Here is a 17,736-nt window from a genome sequence, read left to right as displayed (position 1 = left end):
ATGCTGGAAAAGGTCTAGTCCACTAAACACATTAAGGGAAGGGGTGAGTATCTTGAAAACATTAAATATTTTTACTTTTTAATTTGTAAAGCAAAGTGTAGGGTACTGCACTATGAATAATAAAACTATAATAAAACTAGAAGTGTCTTTTTGATTCCATTTTTGTTAAGGTATACATACTGTGAAATTGTGTACTATCATTATTGAGACCTACTGCAAATGCAATCTCTTAAACTTGTTCTTTTAAGAGGGTAGTAAATATTTCCTACATTCTTTATGCAGCATTTTTCCCTAGCTATAAGTTCCATTTAATTTTACTCCCTGTATGCACATGCATCATATCATTTTAACTTTCTTGTTTGACAGTCTAGTAAAGAAAATAAAAAGTGCATTATTTGTTTATAGAAACCTGCATTAACCAGGAATTTCAAATTTGGAAAAATATTAAAGTTTTCATGATTTTGAAAATACTCCTATCATCCAGGTGGTATTACACGCTACCATTTCATCTTGTTAGAGATGATTTGCTAGTTTTGTAGTGCTAGCACCTAAAGGACAAACAGATGATACTGTTCGCATTTATGCCTTGGATCTGCACCCTGTCATCAGGTCGGTTCATTTTTCATTTACCCAGAGTGTTCCATATGTGTAGCGTTCTAGTACTACATCATGGAGTTGTAAACTCTCACAATTCCTTTGTCTAGAATGTCAGATATCTGATATAATTCTGTAATAACCCCACAACTGAAGAGTATAATTAATAAGTGAATAATAGTGTTAATTGTGAATCAGTTGTGCAGTTGCAGTAAGGTGCTCTAGAGTGAGCATCATAAGGGATTTATACACATTTCATTAGGGTGGGAATCTTAAGTGAATCATTCACATTTTGTTTCATTGCCATTCTTGTGTAATCCCAGCCAAAATCAGCACTGTTTCTTCCAGTATTGCTTAGTTATTGCAGCAGATCTACATAGGTAGTCTCAAGAATAGCTCAGTCCAGACATACTGGAAGGAAGTTGGGCCAGTTTGTGTTCCATGCAAAACAGACAGTAGTAAGTAAGGAATGTCACTTACAAAGTAAGTTACTCTTTCAAGCCTAGCCACACATGATGATTTGTTCAGATGGAGACAAATATGTGAGAACAATTTTTCAATTTTGGCCAAAGTGCTGTCATACCTAATCCATATGTCAACATCTGTGATAGAAGCATAACAAGGAACAATTGTTCATACGTGTACTTTTCATGAAGTCACCACCACTGAGTTTTTGCACGTGTCTGCACAGCATTGTTGACTTTAACAGAATGCTCAGGAAAGATCCATCAAAGTTGTGGAACAGTTAATACGTTGGCACACATTACCTAAGGAAGGGTTTTGCATTGTCATGCTATGTGTTGTAACAGACTGGGCAGTAGCAGTAGTACAGGTAGCTATGCAGTCCTTCCTGCATCAGCTAACAGAGGGAGAGGCTATTCTTGGTGAAACTCTGATGATAGTAGCATGGGGGGGGGGGGGGGTGAATTATAATTTGGTTTAGTCACTAGTGCCGTAAATTTGGTGCTGTGCAACTCATTCTGAGCCTCTTCAGTGATCACCTCCTCCATGTTAAGTGAGGAAGAAGCACATAGCAAGATGGTGACAGCTGACAGCCACTGTGTACTTAATGCTTTCCTATTTGCTTGTATTTGCAAATTTTGTCAGTTTTATTCCATAGAATGTGCTTCAGTTGTACGCTTATAACATTTATTTCTCTTTGTAGTGGCACAATTGCAAAAGATATTTAAATACTAAGAGGTTCAAGAGCTTAGCAAATTTCTGTTGTGGCAAAGATGAAGCTGCTAATGAATGCTGATTATATTTGAGGAAATGCTTTGTTTTTTAATTTATATTAAGGGCTGGCAAGATAAGTGTCCTTGATGTTCTTCGTGTTTCACTGTTGCAGTCATTACATTTGGGTTATCTGCTTGCAGGTAGCCCTCATTCGGCCTGATTAGCAAAGGTCCTGCGTCGGTTGCTGTCCCTTCTTCCATGACGTCAGGTCGTCAGGGGTATAAAACATGCAGCCGACGCCATTACATCAGTCTTTCTTGCCTTGCAGTGCCCGAAGCAGAAGCAGTTCACAAGTGCCGGTCAGCCGACTCCTGAAATTTTCGTTTTTGAGTTTGAGCCAAAGTCTTCAGCTAACAGCTAAGTACCCTGTTGGGGAAAGTTTTCTTGCTCTTAACCGATGTCAGTAAAGTAAATAATTGCATTACTTGTGTAAAGCAAATACCTCATAAAGATTTTCATTCGTAGTGTTCTTTGCCTAGGCCCAGATCACAACGTACCTTGCTGTCGGTTTAGTACCTTATTTAAACCACGAACTATCCGTCATCTGTATATTTATGCTTCTAAATATTTTGGTGTTTGGTTCAATTATCCTGATTTGTCTTCGGTCAGCTGTCCGACTACCGACATTCCGAAAAAAACGCAAAGATAGACAGAAACAGGCTGCCTAGGTCCAAAGCTGCCAACGACGCTTCTCCTAAGCCACTTCGCCGGTACTCAGTGAGGTGCTTTTGCAGCCCCTGATGCCCACTACTTCTGATTCACAGGCCTCTACTGAGACCCATTCGGAGTCCGGTATGCCGCGAGATGCTTCAACTGTGGAACCTGCGGATGTCTCTACCTTGGATGGGTCCGGAGTCTCTGTGCAGGCACCGGCTTCTGAGGGTGTATTCAGGCCTACTGACTTGCGTATTAAACCAACGCCATCTTCTTCAAGGCCTAAATCCCGAACCGTGCCTAAAAAACTGTCGCCCAGACCACGTGGTCAGGCCTCTATGCCTAAAAAACAGATAAGAATGGCTGAAGACCTTATTACTTTAATCAGGGGAAGCCAGCCTTCCCCCTCTAAGAGACCTAGAACCGAGTTTGTTTATGATACTTCCGACCAGGATTCTGAATTTTCTGTTTCCTCTGATGACCAGGATTTACCCTTATCTACCTATGAAGATTCTGATGCTGAGGACTCCATTCCCTCTGCTCCCCCCCCCCCCCCCCAGAGGATTTCTCTTTTGGTGAAACCCTGCATACTCTCAGGGAGCATTTTCGTTGGGAAAGTCAGGATTTCTCTGATTCAAAAAATAAGCTTAGGGATTTCTTACTCCTGCCTCAGCACTGGCCTTTAGCCAATACCTCCTGTATTAGACATTGTTGATGATGCATTTGCAGAATCTAGCTTGGCCTCTGACTCTTTACCTCCTGCTCCCAGGAAACCTGATAGATATTACAGGGTCCCTGACTCTCACAAGTCCCTTTTCAAAAATCCTACTGCGGATCCTGAGACCGTTTCACAGGGGCCTAAGGGCATTAAAGCTACTGCTGCCAAAAATCCTACCCCCTCTGATAGAGACTCCAGGGCGCTGGATAGATGGGGTAAGAAGATAAACACTTATGCAACTTTGGCAATTAGGGCCTTAAACTGACAGTTTCATATGTTGAAGTATCAGCAGCATATTATTGGATTGCTTAAACAGAAAATGATGTTTCCTGATTGTGCTGAAAATAAGGAATTACAGGATTTATTGCATTCAGCTGAACAGGTTGGAAAATGTACTTTGCGATGTGGTTTTGACTCTCTAGAGGCATCTTGCAGGGCTGCGGTTACTGGGTCTGTACTTAGAAGGCATGCTTGGCTTAAGGAGCAATCCCTACCAGATGATGTTAAAGCAAAATTACTGGATGCTCCCCTAAACCAGGACCGCCTGTTAGGCAACAAGGCAGAAGAAGTTCTTAAAAAGATGGAAGAAAAAGCTAAATCTATGCAAACTGTTAAAAATTTTTTACAAGTACAACTTCCAAGATTTAGTAGGCATTGGCCTTCCAAGAATTGATTCTTTCCTGCCTCTTCCAGACCTTCTCAGTCCAAACCCAGATCCAGCAGAGCTCCCAGTCTGCAGTCCCAGGGTAAGCACAGGACTAAGCGGTGGGGGGCCTCCACTTCCAAATCTGGGTGTAATAAGACTCACTCCTATGGTAAGCTGTCTCAATGACTTCCTTTAAAACTTTCAAAGCACTTATTGACTGAGTGCCCCTTTTGGGGGGAAAGATTGCTCTTTATGCAGAGAACTAGGAACTCATTACCCTGGACAAATGGGTTTTAAATATAGTGTCCTAGGGAAAAAGATTTCACTTCCACACATTGCCAACACCAAGCGCGTGGCCAGACCTACCCCCAAATCACTGGGCAGAGACCCAAAAACAAGTACTTTCTCTCTTAAGCATGGGGGATATTCAGTTGGCACCAGAAAAGGAAAAGGGACAAGCTTTCTACTCGAGACTTTTCCTGGTACCCAGAAAAGACAGTTCATGGCATCCTATCCTGGACCTATCTACTCTAAACACCTTTTTGGAGATTCCAAAATTCAAGATGCTGACTCTTCACCAGTTGCTTCCTATGCTAGGCAAAGATGCCTGGTTGGCAACACTAGATTTAAATGAAGCATACCTGCACAATCCCTATCAGGGAATCTTGCAGAAGATACCTACGCTTCAAAGCAGGCTACATGCACTATCAGTTCTCTGCACTGCCCTTTGGCTTATCTACTGCGCCTACTGCGCCCAGGGTATTCACAAAGTGCCTAGCTCCAGTTAGTGCATTTTGCAGGCAAAGAAATATTCAGATATACCCATACCTGGACGATTGTCTAATTCAGGCAGAAAGCCAGGACATACTTTTGAATCATCTGGCCTTTGTACAAAAGGTTCTAACTTGTCTGAGGTACACTATAAACAAAAGGAAATCACACCTGGTACCCTGTCAACAAATTATATTCATGGGAGCAAGCTTGAATACAACTTCTCAGATGGCTTTCCTCACGCCAGAGAAACAAATTAATTTGACAACCTATTTCAAACAAGTGGCTACAAAAACCCTGCTATCTGCAAGACAAATACTGCAAGCCTTGGGGTTCATGGCCTCATGCATTCTTCTAATTCCATATGCAAGACTGCATATGAGGAAACTAGTGGTATCTAAAAAGCCTATGGTGTCAACATTCTCAGGATCTAGAAGCAGTGATTCCTATCATACCCTGCCTACGCCTAGAGTTCCTTTGGTGGGCAGAGGCCTGCCACCAAAACAAGGGACTACCTTTCACACCACCCCCTGCCGCCCAAACCCTAACAAGAGACGCATCAGACTACGCATGGGGGGGCTCACCTGGCAGGGGAAGTGCATTCAGGGCAAATGGAACCCAAGTCAAATGCACCTGCATGTCAGTCAAAAAGAAATGTTAACTGTACAGAAAGCTCTGATAGCCTTCAAGGACCACATTCTTCCAGGACAACTAATGGTAAAGACAGACAACAACACTGTTATGTGGTACATAAACAAACAGGGGGGTACACATTGTTACCCCCTCTGCAGACTAGCCATGGCATTGTGGAACACAGCCTTGAGCTACCAAGTGCACCTACAAGCTCAATTTCTGCCAGGAAAATTAAATACACTGGCAGACGGACTAAGCAGAAACCTCATGGACCCACACAAGTGGAAAATGGAACCAAGGATTTTCAACATGTTGACAAGCGAATGAGGGAGCCCAGATATAGACCTGTTTGTGTGTCCCAGAACTACCAATTGGACAAATTTTGCACAAGGACTCCCCACAAACAACCCTGGAAAGTGGATGCTCTGTCCTACAGTTGGAAAAAATCCATCAGTCTGTCTTACCCCCCCTGCCTCTGCTCTCCACAGTACTACTAAAAACCAAACAGGACAAACCAAGAATGATTTTGATTGCTCCAGACTGGTCACACCAAAACTGGTACCCTCTTCTGCGCAGTGTGTCATGGTTTTCCCCATGACACCTGCCTCAGACTCCTTCCCTGTTCTCAGCAGGAGAACCAGATTCTGCACCCTAAGCTTCTAACACTGAACCTAGCAGCCTGGCTAATTACCTAATCTCTCCTGTACCATTCCTCAGTAAACCTGTGATGGATATCATTTTAGAGGCTAGGAGGCCTAGTACTAGAAAATCTTATGCTGAAAAATGGAAAAGATTCTGTGCCTGGAAACCATCTCAAGGGATGAGCACAGCAGCGCCCAATTTATCTCAGATTTTACAATACTTAACTGAGATGCTTCACAAGGGCCTGTCTTTTTCCTCCATCAAAATTCACACCTCAGCCATTTCAGCTCATTATAACACAGAACTTTCCCTCTTCTCTCATCCACTGCTCAAGCAGTTCCTCAGAGGTGATAAAAATTTGAGACCGCCCAGCAGATCTGCAACCCCAGCCTGGGACCTTAACTTTGTTTTGGAGAAACTCACTCTACCTCCTTTCGAGCCAGCTGCTACTGCAGACTTAAAATTTCTTTCTTGGAAAACAACTTTCCTTTTAGCAATTATTTCAGCAATAAGGGTATCTGAATTACAGGCCCTTATGGCAGTGGAGCCTTTCATCATCTTTCATGCGGACAGAGTGTCACTCAGAACCAATCCATCCTTCATGCCCAAGGTGGTATCCAGTGTGGGTATTAATCAGTCCATTCATTTGCCGACCTTCTTTCCCAATCCACAGAACAAAGAGGAACCGGGATACTGCATTCCTTAGATGTGCACAGACAACTTGGATTCTACTTGGACAGGACTAAACCTCAAAGGAAATCTGAACAACTGCTGGTGGCATTTGCTGCAGGGGCAGAGGGGAAGGCTATTTCAAAGCAAATCATTTCTAAATGGACAGGCCATTGCATTCATTTCTGCTATAAGCACCGTGGAAAACCTATCCCACCGGGGATTAGACCTCATTCCACCAGGGCTGCATCTACCTCTACAGCCTTTCTCACAGGAGTCCCTACCAGGGACATCCTAGAAGATGCTACCTGGAGTTCTGTACATACTTTCACCAAGCATTATCATTTGCCAATTTTCTCTAAATCCAGAGCTGGCTTTGCCACTGCAGTCTTGCAGGGCCTTATAGCTGGTCCTAATGCTATATAAATTCCTCCTCCCAGCCATAGCTTTGGGTTTCTACCCAAATGTAATGGCTGCAACAGTGAAACACGAAGAACATAGTACAGTTGTGTACACTTACCGTAAATGTAGATGTTCGAGTGTATTCACTGTTGCAGTCCTGGTTACCCTCCCTCCAGCCCCCTAACTTCTTTTGGCTATACCTCTACTTTCTTTTACTAAGCTTAAAAGCTTTTTGGTGTATTTGCTTTTTTGTTGGAGGTATATCATTATATTTTTATATTTAATTGCTTCCCATTAGGGGGGCGCCTGACATCCGGGGCAAGAAAAACTGATGTAATGGCGTCTGCTGCATGTTTTATACCCCTGATGACCTGACGTCATGGAAGAAGAGACAGCAACCGACGCAGGACCCAAGACGTTGTTAATCAGGCTGATTGACTGCTTCCTGCAAGCAGATAACCCAAATGTAATGACTGCAACAGTGAATACACTCTAACATCTACATTTATGGTAAGCGTACACAACTGTACTTTGCCTTTATATTGTAGCTGCTGTGTTTGCAATCTATTTATAAGATTTGCTGTTCCAGCTATCCTAATCCTTAATTTAGATGAGGGGATTAAAATGTGTCATTTCACCATATTCAAAATCATATTTCAGCTGCTTTTGGAACTTCTCCAGAATTGTTATGATGAGCCTGGAGTACACTAAAGGAGAATTTGGAAGAAAAAAAAAAGTTTTGTTTGCTTTGGCTTAGTTTGTGGGTTTTAAAGGAAGACCATAATCAAAAAACAGAACCAAAAAAATTATATTTTTCATCATAGCTTGACCTTTTCTGCAGTTATGCCACTAGATCACTGTAATTAGTGTTTTGCCATTCGCTATACCCACAAAATGGGCTGATGGAGAACGTCATTGTGTTTTTTCATTTTACAGTCAAGGTTTTTGCTTCCCTAATGTAGCTTTATAATCATACAGTGCCCAGTGGCAAGAACATTTATTGAGATAAAATGACTCTCTAAGTACTGTGATTTCTTAGTTTAACTGTCTCTATAAAGAGTATTAGTCTGTCAGTTGTAGTAACCTCCCTTGATTTTTTTTGTTACTGTCCAATTCTTACACATCTTAAGTTGCACTTAAGCTACTCTACGAAAGCCTAAAACTGTTTTATTGCTTTTGTTCATGGTGAGAACTGTAGATGTCCTTCCATTCACTGGTTACAGTATTCCAAACAATTGAGATTCACTGCTTTGGGTAGCCCGACGTCTGGACGGTATACAAAAGCCTGCTGTTACTTTAAGGTATGCCGTATGTCATACATATGCTCCTCGCATAGCATAGGGCATAAACTTGATGTATGGACGTACTATCCTCAGAACTTCTTTGCTGCCAGTCCAAATGCATCTCTGTCGTTAGTCTGAACACCTACGTCTTTGCAGCCAGTCTGGACGCATCTCTCGATCATCGGTCTGAATGCCTGCGTCCTATTTGCTGGTGTCTCAGCCGTTGCAGATAAGTGCCCCTTTGTGGTTTCATTTTTTTCTTGACTTTTGGTTGCTTTTGGGCGTTAATGTCATCCAGGAAGGGTAAATGCTCATGCATGAGACAGATTCCTCATAAAGACTATTACAAACATTGCTTATTTTGCCTATGTGCCCCTTACGACCATACAACCCGCTATATCTGTCAGGCTTTCATAACAAAGACTCTGTGAAGAAAGCTTTCTTCCTTGCATTGTATCTGGAGAATCGGTGACTTAAGCTTCTCACTAAGGATACCATGGAAGAAACTTCCAGCCCTCAGGGTCAGCCGTTAAGGAAGACAAAGGTCAAGAAACCAAGATCGGAATCTTCCACTGTCCAGCCTCTGCCAGACGTTTCTCTCGAGGTCAGTGAGAACTGGGATATTCACCTGGCTTTGTTGTCAGGTTCCTCTGCCACAACTGGGTTGGAGTCTGGCAGAGATCCAGCTTTCAGCACATCCGATGAGGCTTTGCTGACATCTGTTTCAGACGTTCAAGGGAACAGCAGTTAATTTTTTCCAAGGGGCTTAGTGGTATTCCTCAGATTTTAGTTAGAGAAGAAGTCCAACTTCTGTTATTGAGTGCCATCCTGGGTCAGAGCCTTCTAAGTTTTACATGGCAGACATCCCATTAAAGGAAAAAAATAAATATGTCTCTCCTGCTCCTATGGATCCACAGAGTGAGTGGCAGGACTTCACTCAAGGTTTGTTTAATGCTTTAATGGCATTAAAACCTCCTCAGCGGGTTTCTATTCCAGCCACCCTTGGTTCTGTACTCCCCTTAAAAGGCCCATGGAACAGGATTCATCTGAGGCAGAGTTGGACTCTGATGAGGAATCCCTTGCTTACTCTTCCCAAATTCCTTCTCCTTTGGACTATGGGTCAGGCGAAGAGGAATCTAGCAGTCCCGATACTCCATTTGAAGAAATTTCTTTTGGGGACATAATCTCCGGAATGATGGAATTTTTTAGATGAGATTGTGCTCAGGTCTCTGAAATCCATAAGAGGTATTATGAGTTGCTGCAGATGGAATCTCCAAAAACAACTGCTTTTCCTCCTGTTTTGACTGCTTTGTTGGATACATTTTCCAATGCCTCTAAAGCTCACAATTCTCTGCCCCCTGCTCCCAAGAAACCTGATAGGTTTTATAGGGTGCTTAAGAAGCCTTCTCATTTGCTTCCTTCTCCCAAGTTACTGCCTTGTCATAAAGATAGAACCATGGAATGGCTAGGTAAGAAGGTTCTATACCTTGGCTTTTACACTATTAATTATCATACCCATATCTCAATGTATGTGTTGGCTGTCCTTTCTCAGGCTTGTCAGGTTATTTCTGATCTCCCAAGCTCTTAAGGTAAAACTTCTGCTCTTTCCCTGTTAGGGACTTCTCTCAGGTGCTGCTTCATTCCATCAAGTGTAGTTATGATGCAGCATATGCCTCGTCTAGGGCTGCTGCTTTTGGCTCAGTGATGAAGAGATATTCTTGGCTTTGACTTGAACCATTGCCTGATGATGTCAAGGCTGAGTTGATGGATACCTCTCTTTTGATAAACACTTAGGGAAGCTGCTGCTGGTTTGTTTTAAGTCCCTTCAGGGTAAAGAGGAAGGACTTACAGGAACTCAAACATGATGTGAAGTTGTCCCATCTCACCTTCATTCTTTACAGATGAGTTTGAAACAGATCCTCTTATCTTGTTTGCCGCTGGAACGGATCGAGCATTGTATTCTAGCTCTGGCTAAGTCAGTTTCTAACTTTGTATATTTACAATTTAGATGATAAGTCTTTTGGAAAAAGTTGTATTTTTGGTAGTTGGTAGTTTCCTTCCCTCTATGCGTCCTTGAATGCTTTTCTATTAGTAATATAGCGTTTGCTGTTTTTTCAAGACCTCAAATCCCCTATTCCTTTCTTATAGAGTGTTTTACATATTCAGATATTACGTAGTCTTTAGAGTATGTAGCACTTTAGATATTAAGTTTTTTTCTTATTAACAGCCTGTGTGTGTGCATTTTCATGAATATTTAGTGTGTTTAGTTGCTTTAATATTACATTTTTACCAGACTGTTATTTTTTCCAGCAAAGTGTGTGTATTTGCTTGTGTGTGGATTAATAGTATTTCTACTGTTAGTTCGTTTTTCTTCAAGAGCCGTTTAGCCCATTTAAATTAGAGGGCTTGTTTCTTCCTTCTTTGTGTGTTTTTGGATTGGCTTAAAAATGTTGAAACAGCCTAAAGAGACTAAGGTGACAGGGTTTAAAAGGTGCTCTAAGTGTTCACAAAAAAAATGTCCATTACGGATGGTCACACTGATTGTGTTTATTGTTTGGGAGCCCTGCATTTACAAGAATCTTGTTCAAGCTGGAGCCCTGCATTTACAAGAATCTTGTTCAAGCTGCCATTCCTTCAGTTCAAGGGTCCTCCAGGAAAGAAGGAATAAACCAATCCTTAACTTGTCTACTTTTTCTGAAACTCTAGATCAGGGTCAATGCCCTTTAAAAAAGTCAGTATCTCCCTCTCGCAAATCAGATAAGAGCTCTAAAAGACCATCATCTGCATCTTCTGATGGATCAGAGCCATTGAAAAAAGTTTCAAAAGTATCTGAGCCAGTTGAACTTGTCAGACCTACCACCCCGGCTCCATCTGTTTCTGGACCAATAGTGTTGCAAGTTAGGAGCCGCTCACCTGCGTTGAACCCAGATTCTCCTACACTTGGGTCACCAATACTTCAGTCTGTACCATCACCAGCTCCATCCTCTCGTTCTTCCAGGAATCTTTCAGACTGTGATTTGGACCGTCTGGTGCAGAAACTATTGAGGACACTGGCGCTGGCAAAAATGTTGTCATATATGACTCATTTGGCTTCAGAACCGACCAGACCAGCCCCTTCTACGTCGATCCTCCTCCAACCCAAAATGTGGTCTTGGAGCCGGAATGTGCGGAACTGATAGAGATGGACCTGTCGGGGCTGAGACCTACATCTGCATCTTTGACTCAGACTGCTCTGACTGTCTTGGTGCCATCTGAGGGGTCTAGAAGCCGACACTCTCAGGTCGGATCGGGGGGCAGTTGGACCGAGATTTTATCGGTTCTGAACTTGCCTCTCCGGGGCATCGACTCGGGTGAGCTTGGCTCCTATGTCAGTTTCGGAGCCTTTCCTCGTGATGCCGGGGGGGGGGGGGGCTTCTAGTTTTTCTGAGCCAGAGGTTTCCTCAGGTCATGGCAGGGGGGCTTTTGCAGCTATGAGGAGAGCCTTGTCCCAATGGGCATCATGTTGCTCAGATCCTCCCATTCCTCCCCCTAAGGCACCGGTATCTGTTTCTGCACAGCCCATCCCTTAACACCGCAGAGACCTGGAGCCAAAGGAAGCCCCAGAGGGTGAAGCCCTCTCTTATGGAACCTCTCCGGAAGCCCCATCCGAAGAGGCTCCCCGAAAGAGACTATGTAAGAGGAAACATTTGGATTCCCCAGAGGAGTCACTCACATCAGACATGGAGCTCGATGAATCAGGAGAGTCCCCACGGTCGCCCTCTGAAGATGTCTCCTTTACAGACATCTTGGAAGTCCTTAAACAGAGGCGGCTGGAAGGCCATCAACCCTTCTGACAAGGAGTACTTGTACCAGAAGGCTTTTGGGTCTTGACCTACCACCACTTGGGTGTCTCTGCCTTTCGATGAACTCATGGAATTAGTTTTTTGAAAGATGTGGGAGTCTCCGGGCAAAGTGGAACCCATCCCTAGGAGGCCAAACAAATTCATAACTTCACTGGAAGACAAAAGTTTTCTCACTAAAGGCGTTCCTATAGATGCTATGGTAGTGGCGGCAGCAGCCACTAAAAAGGAGTTGTCAAAAACATCCACATCTATCCATCCCTGAACAGAGTCTCCCGTACAATGGATATGGTAAGCGCTTGTTCTCTTTAGCAACCTTTTTGCTACAGTCCCTGAATTACTTCACTCACTTCTCAAGGTTACAGAGAGATCTACAAGATCTTGGAGATGCTCTTCAGGGTACTGTAGCTGTGGAAGTGGCAGATAAGTTTCTTCCCACTTCTCAACCCGTAATTCAGTGGTTAACTCATCCATGAGGCTTATCCCTTTTGCAGCCGATGGAGCAAGTAGGTCAGCGGCTTCAGGAATAGCCCTGAGGAGACATTCCTGGATGCGATTGTTTGCGAAACCCTTCAAGTCATTCTTCATTAACACCCCCTTCGATGGCTCGTCACTTTTCAGGCCTGTCAAAGTAATGCTGACCAGGTGTGAACAGCAGGGAAAGACTCTACTGTTGGAGTCTGATTTTCTCACCTTCTAGACCCTTTCCCAAGGGTGAAAGGAGAGGAAAAATGTGGTTTTGAAAATCCCAGAGAGCCTTTCTAGACACACGTGGTGTCTGGACATTCTCACAGCCCCTACCAACCTCCTAACTTCTCAACATAATTCCAAAGCCGAAAATAACCGCAGAACAAAGATGCAATGACTGTGTAATTCAACTTGTGTCTGATATTACCATGTAAAAACTGTAAATGTCCATGTCAAATATATCTTGCTGTATTACTTGTATTGCTTTTTTATTTGGAGTTTTTCTCTCCGGGACATGTGTCCAGTCAGACTTTTTCCGTAAAATAAATAAAACCCTCCTTCAGGGGCAGCGGAGGAGGAAGTAATGGAAGACACCGACCACGCTGCAGAGGGGGTCCGCAAAACCAGGGTGACCGAGAATCTTTCTTTTGGCAAGCCCCTTCAGCATTCCTGAAAGGAGGCCCGCCTGTATCCCTCTGGAGGCAGTCGGGGTCGTTTATCCTTGTACCCAGACGCCTGGCTAAAAATAAAAGACAAGTGGGTACAAAGGATCCATATCCAGAGGTTACTCCATACCCTTTTCTATCCCACCCCCACTAATGAAAAGGATTCTGGATGTTTCACACAGTCACAGGAAGCAAGCAGCGGTAGAAGTTCAAAAGTTGCTAGAAAGAGACATCCATCCAGTCACTGTAGATCAGATAGGATTCAGAACTTACTCAAGGTTCTTTTTAGTTCCAAAGAAATCAAAGGACTTAGAGACCCATACTGGATCTCAGCAATTTAAACAAATCTGTAAAAAAGGCAAAGTTCCAGGTGGTTACACTGCAGTCGATGCTCCCTTTTCTGGGAAAAGACAATTGGATGTGCTCTATAGACCTCCAGGATGTGTACTACCACATAAAAATGGACAGGCCAGCCAGGAATCATCTGCACTTTTGGCTAGGAGCCGGTCATTTCCAATTCCAAGCCCTGCCCTTTGGTCTCACTACAGCTCCCAGAGTGTTCACCAGATGTATGCAGTGGTTATGGCTAACTTGAGACGTTTAGGATTCCAGGCGTTTCCATATTTAAACGACTGGCTTCCAACCAACACCACCAAACATCTACTTTTGCATGCAAGGGACACCATTTTAAATACCTATGCTTGGTTAGGAATGACTATCAACTACGAAAAATCTGCCTTATTGCCATCTCAACATACTGTTTTTGTAGGCGCAAAATTAGGCAACATATTGATGACAGTAAAACTTCCACCAGACAGGATACAAACATTACGAGCACAGGGAAGAGATCTACTCAAAAACAAAGGTTCAAGCAAGAACAGTTCACAAGGTATTGGGTACGATGGCAGCAACAATCACTATGATCCCCCTGGCTCGGATGCATATGAGGATCTTACAGTGGCTCCTATTCATACAGTGGTCCATGCAGGAACTTCCGATGTCTCATCAGATAATGCTAACAGAATCTTGCAAAGGGGACCTCCATTGGTGGCTTCATTCAGATCAAGTGACCTTAGGTTATCCTTACATTCTCCCATCCACTCTGGCCACAGTGACCATGGATGTCTCACAGATGGGGGGCCATTATCAGGAAAATGATAGCCCAAGGCACATGGCAGGATCACAAGGCGCATTTGCATATCAATGTCCTAGAGATGAGATCGGTGCATTTCAACACTCTCTTACACTGGGAACAATTGCAGTCCAAACAGACATGTCTGTGGTCTGGTATATAAACAAACAAGGAGGAACCAAATCTCTTACCCCTTTGTCGAGTGGCTCTCAGAGTATGGTAGTGGGCATCTTCCTACCAACAGTTTCTGATAGCAATGCACATCCCAGGGAAATCCAACGTGATAGCAGACAAACTCAGCAGAGCAATTCTAATGCCCCACGAGTGGTCCCTGAAACAAGAAGTGGCGGAAATGATTTTCCGAAAATGGGGCCAGCCTTGCTGCGATCTTTTTGCCACGTCCATGAACACAAAATGTGGCAGCTACTTTGCCCTGATTCTCCCTTTCGAGGGAATCCCCACGGGATGCACTTGTGCCCCTGGGTTTCCTCTATGCTTTCCCTCTTTTCTATTGATACTCAAAGTTCTTCAGAAGTGTGTTGGGAAGGACATTAATCCTGATAGCTCCTTACTGGCCTCAACAGATTTGGTTTCCCTTTATATGGCCCCATCTTCAGGAAGAGCCTTGGATTCTGGACCCAGTACTACAAATTCAAAATGCTGTAGCAAAAATCCAATAAGACACAAACGTTGAGGAAAACATACACCTTTATAAACAGTGCCAGATCTCCTGAACCACTCATCAGGAGCTCTTCATCCATCCCTTCATACCCTAAAGTTGACAGGGCAGCTTGGCTGCTCCAATTCCAAACATAGCCAGGTTACAAAACCTTTCATGCACAGCAAAGCATATCCTGATTTCTTCTCACAAGACATCTAACAGAAGATTATATCTCAGTAAATGGAAACGATTTTCAGTCTGGGCACTACAAAATCACATTGATAATTATTCTGCACCCATATCTTCAATCCAAGAGTTCTTGACGAAACTATTTAATGAGGAAGCAGCTGCAGCTACTATTCGAGTACAACTAGCAGCAATCTCAAATTTTTATTTTGAAAGTAAAGGACCAGTCATTATGTCCCACAGACTATCGAAGGCTTTTCTGAGAGGCACTAATCTTTTAAGACCACCTATTAAGCCTCCACTACCACCATGGAACCTAAACCTTGTCTTACCTAAATACATTTTTCCACCTTTTGAGCCGTCCTCATCATGTGATTTAAAGTTCTTAACATGGAAGACCATTTTCCTATTGACAATTTACATCAGCCAGGAGAGTTTCGGAGTTACAAGCCATATCTATAAAACCACCATATTCATTATTACACAGTGACAGGGTGTCACTCCATACAAACCCAACATTTCTACCAAAAGTATGTTCAGACACTAATTTGAATCAGTCTATAGATTTGCCAGTCTTCTTTCCCAAATGTGGCAATAAGGCAGAATATATGCTTCACCAACTTGATGTGCACAGACAGTTGCGTTTTTATCTACACAGGACAAAATAATTCAGGAAAACGGACCAATTATTTGTATCCTTTTCAGATTGTAAAAAAGGCATGCCTGTAGCAAAGACTACTCTTATCAAGGTGGCTGTCAGAACTGCATTCCGTTCATCTATAAGTCAGTAGATAAACAGCTACCAGACAAAATAAAGCTCATTCTACTGGAGAGAGAAAGACAAAACACAGGTACCAGATGAACAGCTTTGAAACCATTTTTAAAGGCAAGAGCCTTAAAGCACTAATTCCCTTCTGCTGGTTCTATAGGTATTCACATTTGAACTTGCATACTGCTTTTAACAGTTTTATGTCTGTTTTTTTTCCTACTATTTTTAAATTAATTAAATCTGATATAAATATTTGTCTTAACTGATTGATCACTTTGAAAGTATATATATATATATATATATATATATATATATATATATATATATATATATATATATATATATATGTATGTATATGTATATCAAGGAAGGCATGGGATGTTTTATTAAGTCTGGCTTGGAAGGTCATGAAAGCACTCATTTTGTCCTTGCAATAAAGAATTTCCCTTCTACTGTGGCAGTTTGACTTTTTATACATACTCATTCTACTAGAGCTGTTTCTACCTCATCTGCATTTTGGGCTAAGCTACTAATGGATACCATTTGTGCAAGGCCTCATACCTTTGTTTATTCATTACAAAGTAGATTTGGCCTCCAGGGACAGGGCCTCCTTTGGGTCCCCTGTTCTGAAGAATATACTCCCGTCAGCCACCCAAGGAAAATGGTGCTAGGGACGCTGTCCCATCAGTAAAGAATGAAGGTGAGATAGGACAACTTCACATGCAGAAGTTATGTACCTACCATAACGTTTCATGTGACTTGTCCATCTCACCTTCATTCTTCCATCCCATCCTCCTGACCCCCTTCCTTTTGGCTCCTGGAGGAATGAGAGATTACAAACTGGCACCTAATGGTCTTTGACCTTTTTCTCTCAGCTTACTAGGTTTCGATAAGTCCTTTTTTCTCTATGCAAGTATATTTGATTACATGCTAGTTTTTCTGTAGCAGCAAACGATCTGGGGAATTTCCTGCAGCAGCATGGAATAGGGAGTGAGCCATGAGCTAGCTGAAGACCTCGAGCTTTAGGCTGGTTCCAAACCCATCAGTAAAGAATGAAGGTGAGATGGACAAATCACATGGAACGTTATGGTAGGTACATAACTTCTTTTTTGTCTCTCCTGTTCCTAAATTTCAAAGAAACTATGCCAATAAAGCCTGCCTTTGTCCGTAGGCAATCTTGCCCTCCTTCTAAGGGCAAAAAGAATGCCAAACAGGCTCCTCCTGCTAAGGCAACTCAGACTTCAGGGACTCAGAACTGTCTTCCTTTCCAGGTAAACCAGATGCTGTCTGACTGGCTGTTTCTTTCCAGCCAAGTTCCTGGTTCTTTTCACCTTTCTCTCTCTTTCTGTTTGGTTTCAGATTACTCAGGATTCTTGGGTTTGGTCTGTTATTCGCCAGGGTTATTTCATAGTGTGGAAATCCCATCCCCCTTTTATGGGCATTCCTCAGCATCCTGGGGAACAACTCCTTTTTTTTCCCCAAAGGTACTTTGAGAACTTTTGACTGTGGGTACTATTCAAGAGATGCCTTTCCCAAAGGGGAAGGTATTTTTTTTTTTTTTTTTACTCCAGAATGTTTCTAGTTCCCAGAAAAGAGGGTACTTGGAGATCAGTACTAGACCCCGTTTCATCTAAAGAATTGTCTCTGAAGATGCCTACTTTTAGAATGTTGTCCTTTCAGGTTCTGTTTCCTCTTTTTCTTTCTCAGACTTGTATGGTGTCTCTGGATCTCAAGGATGGGTGTCTCCATATTCCGATCCATCCCTTTT

General features: G+C 42.8%; 1 protein-coding gene across 1 annotated transcript in view; it reads left to right on the top strand.

Annotated features, from left to right (window-relative positions):
* N4BP1 (NEDD4 binding protein 1) overlaps positions 1 to 17,736 on the top strand; it is a 679,137-nt gene that overhangs the window by 534,596 nt on the left and 126,805 nt on the right. The window lies entirely within an intron of this gene.

This window comes from Protopterus annectens, chromosome 8.part1 (genome assembly GCF_019279795.1).
Source record: "Protopterus annectens isolate FY-2018-M chromosome 8.part1, PAN1.0, whole genome shotgun sequence".
Lineage (NCBI taxonomy): Eukaryota > Metazoa > Chordata > Ceratodontiformes > Protopteridae > Protopterus > Protopterus annectens.
Note: the sequence above shows the minus strand (reverse complement) of the source record. Positions and strands in the feature narration are given on the sequence as shown.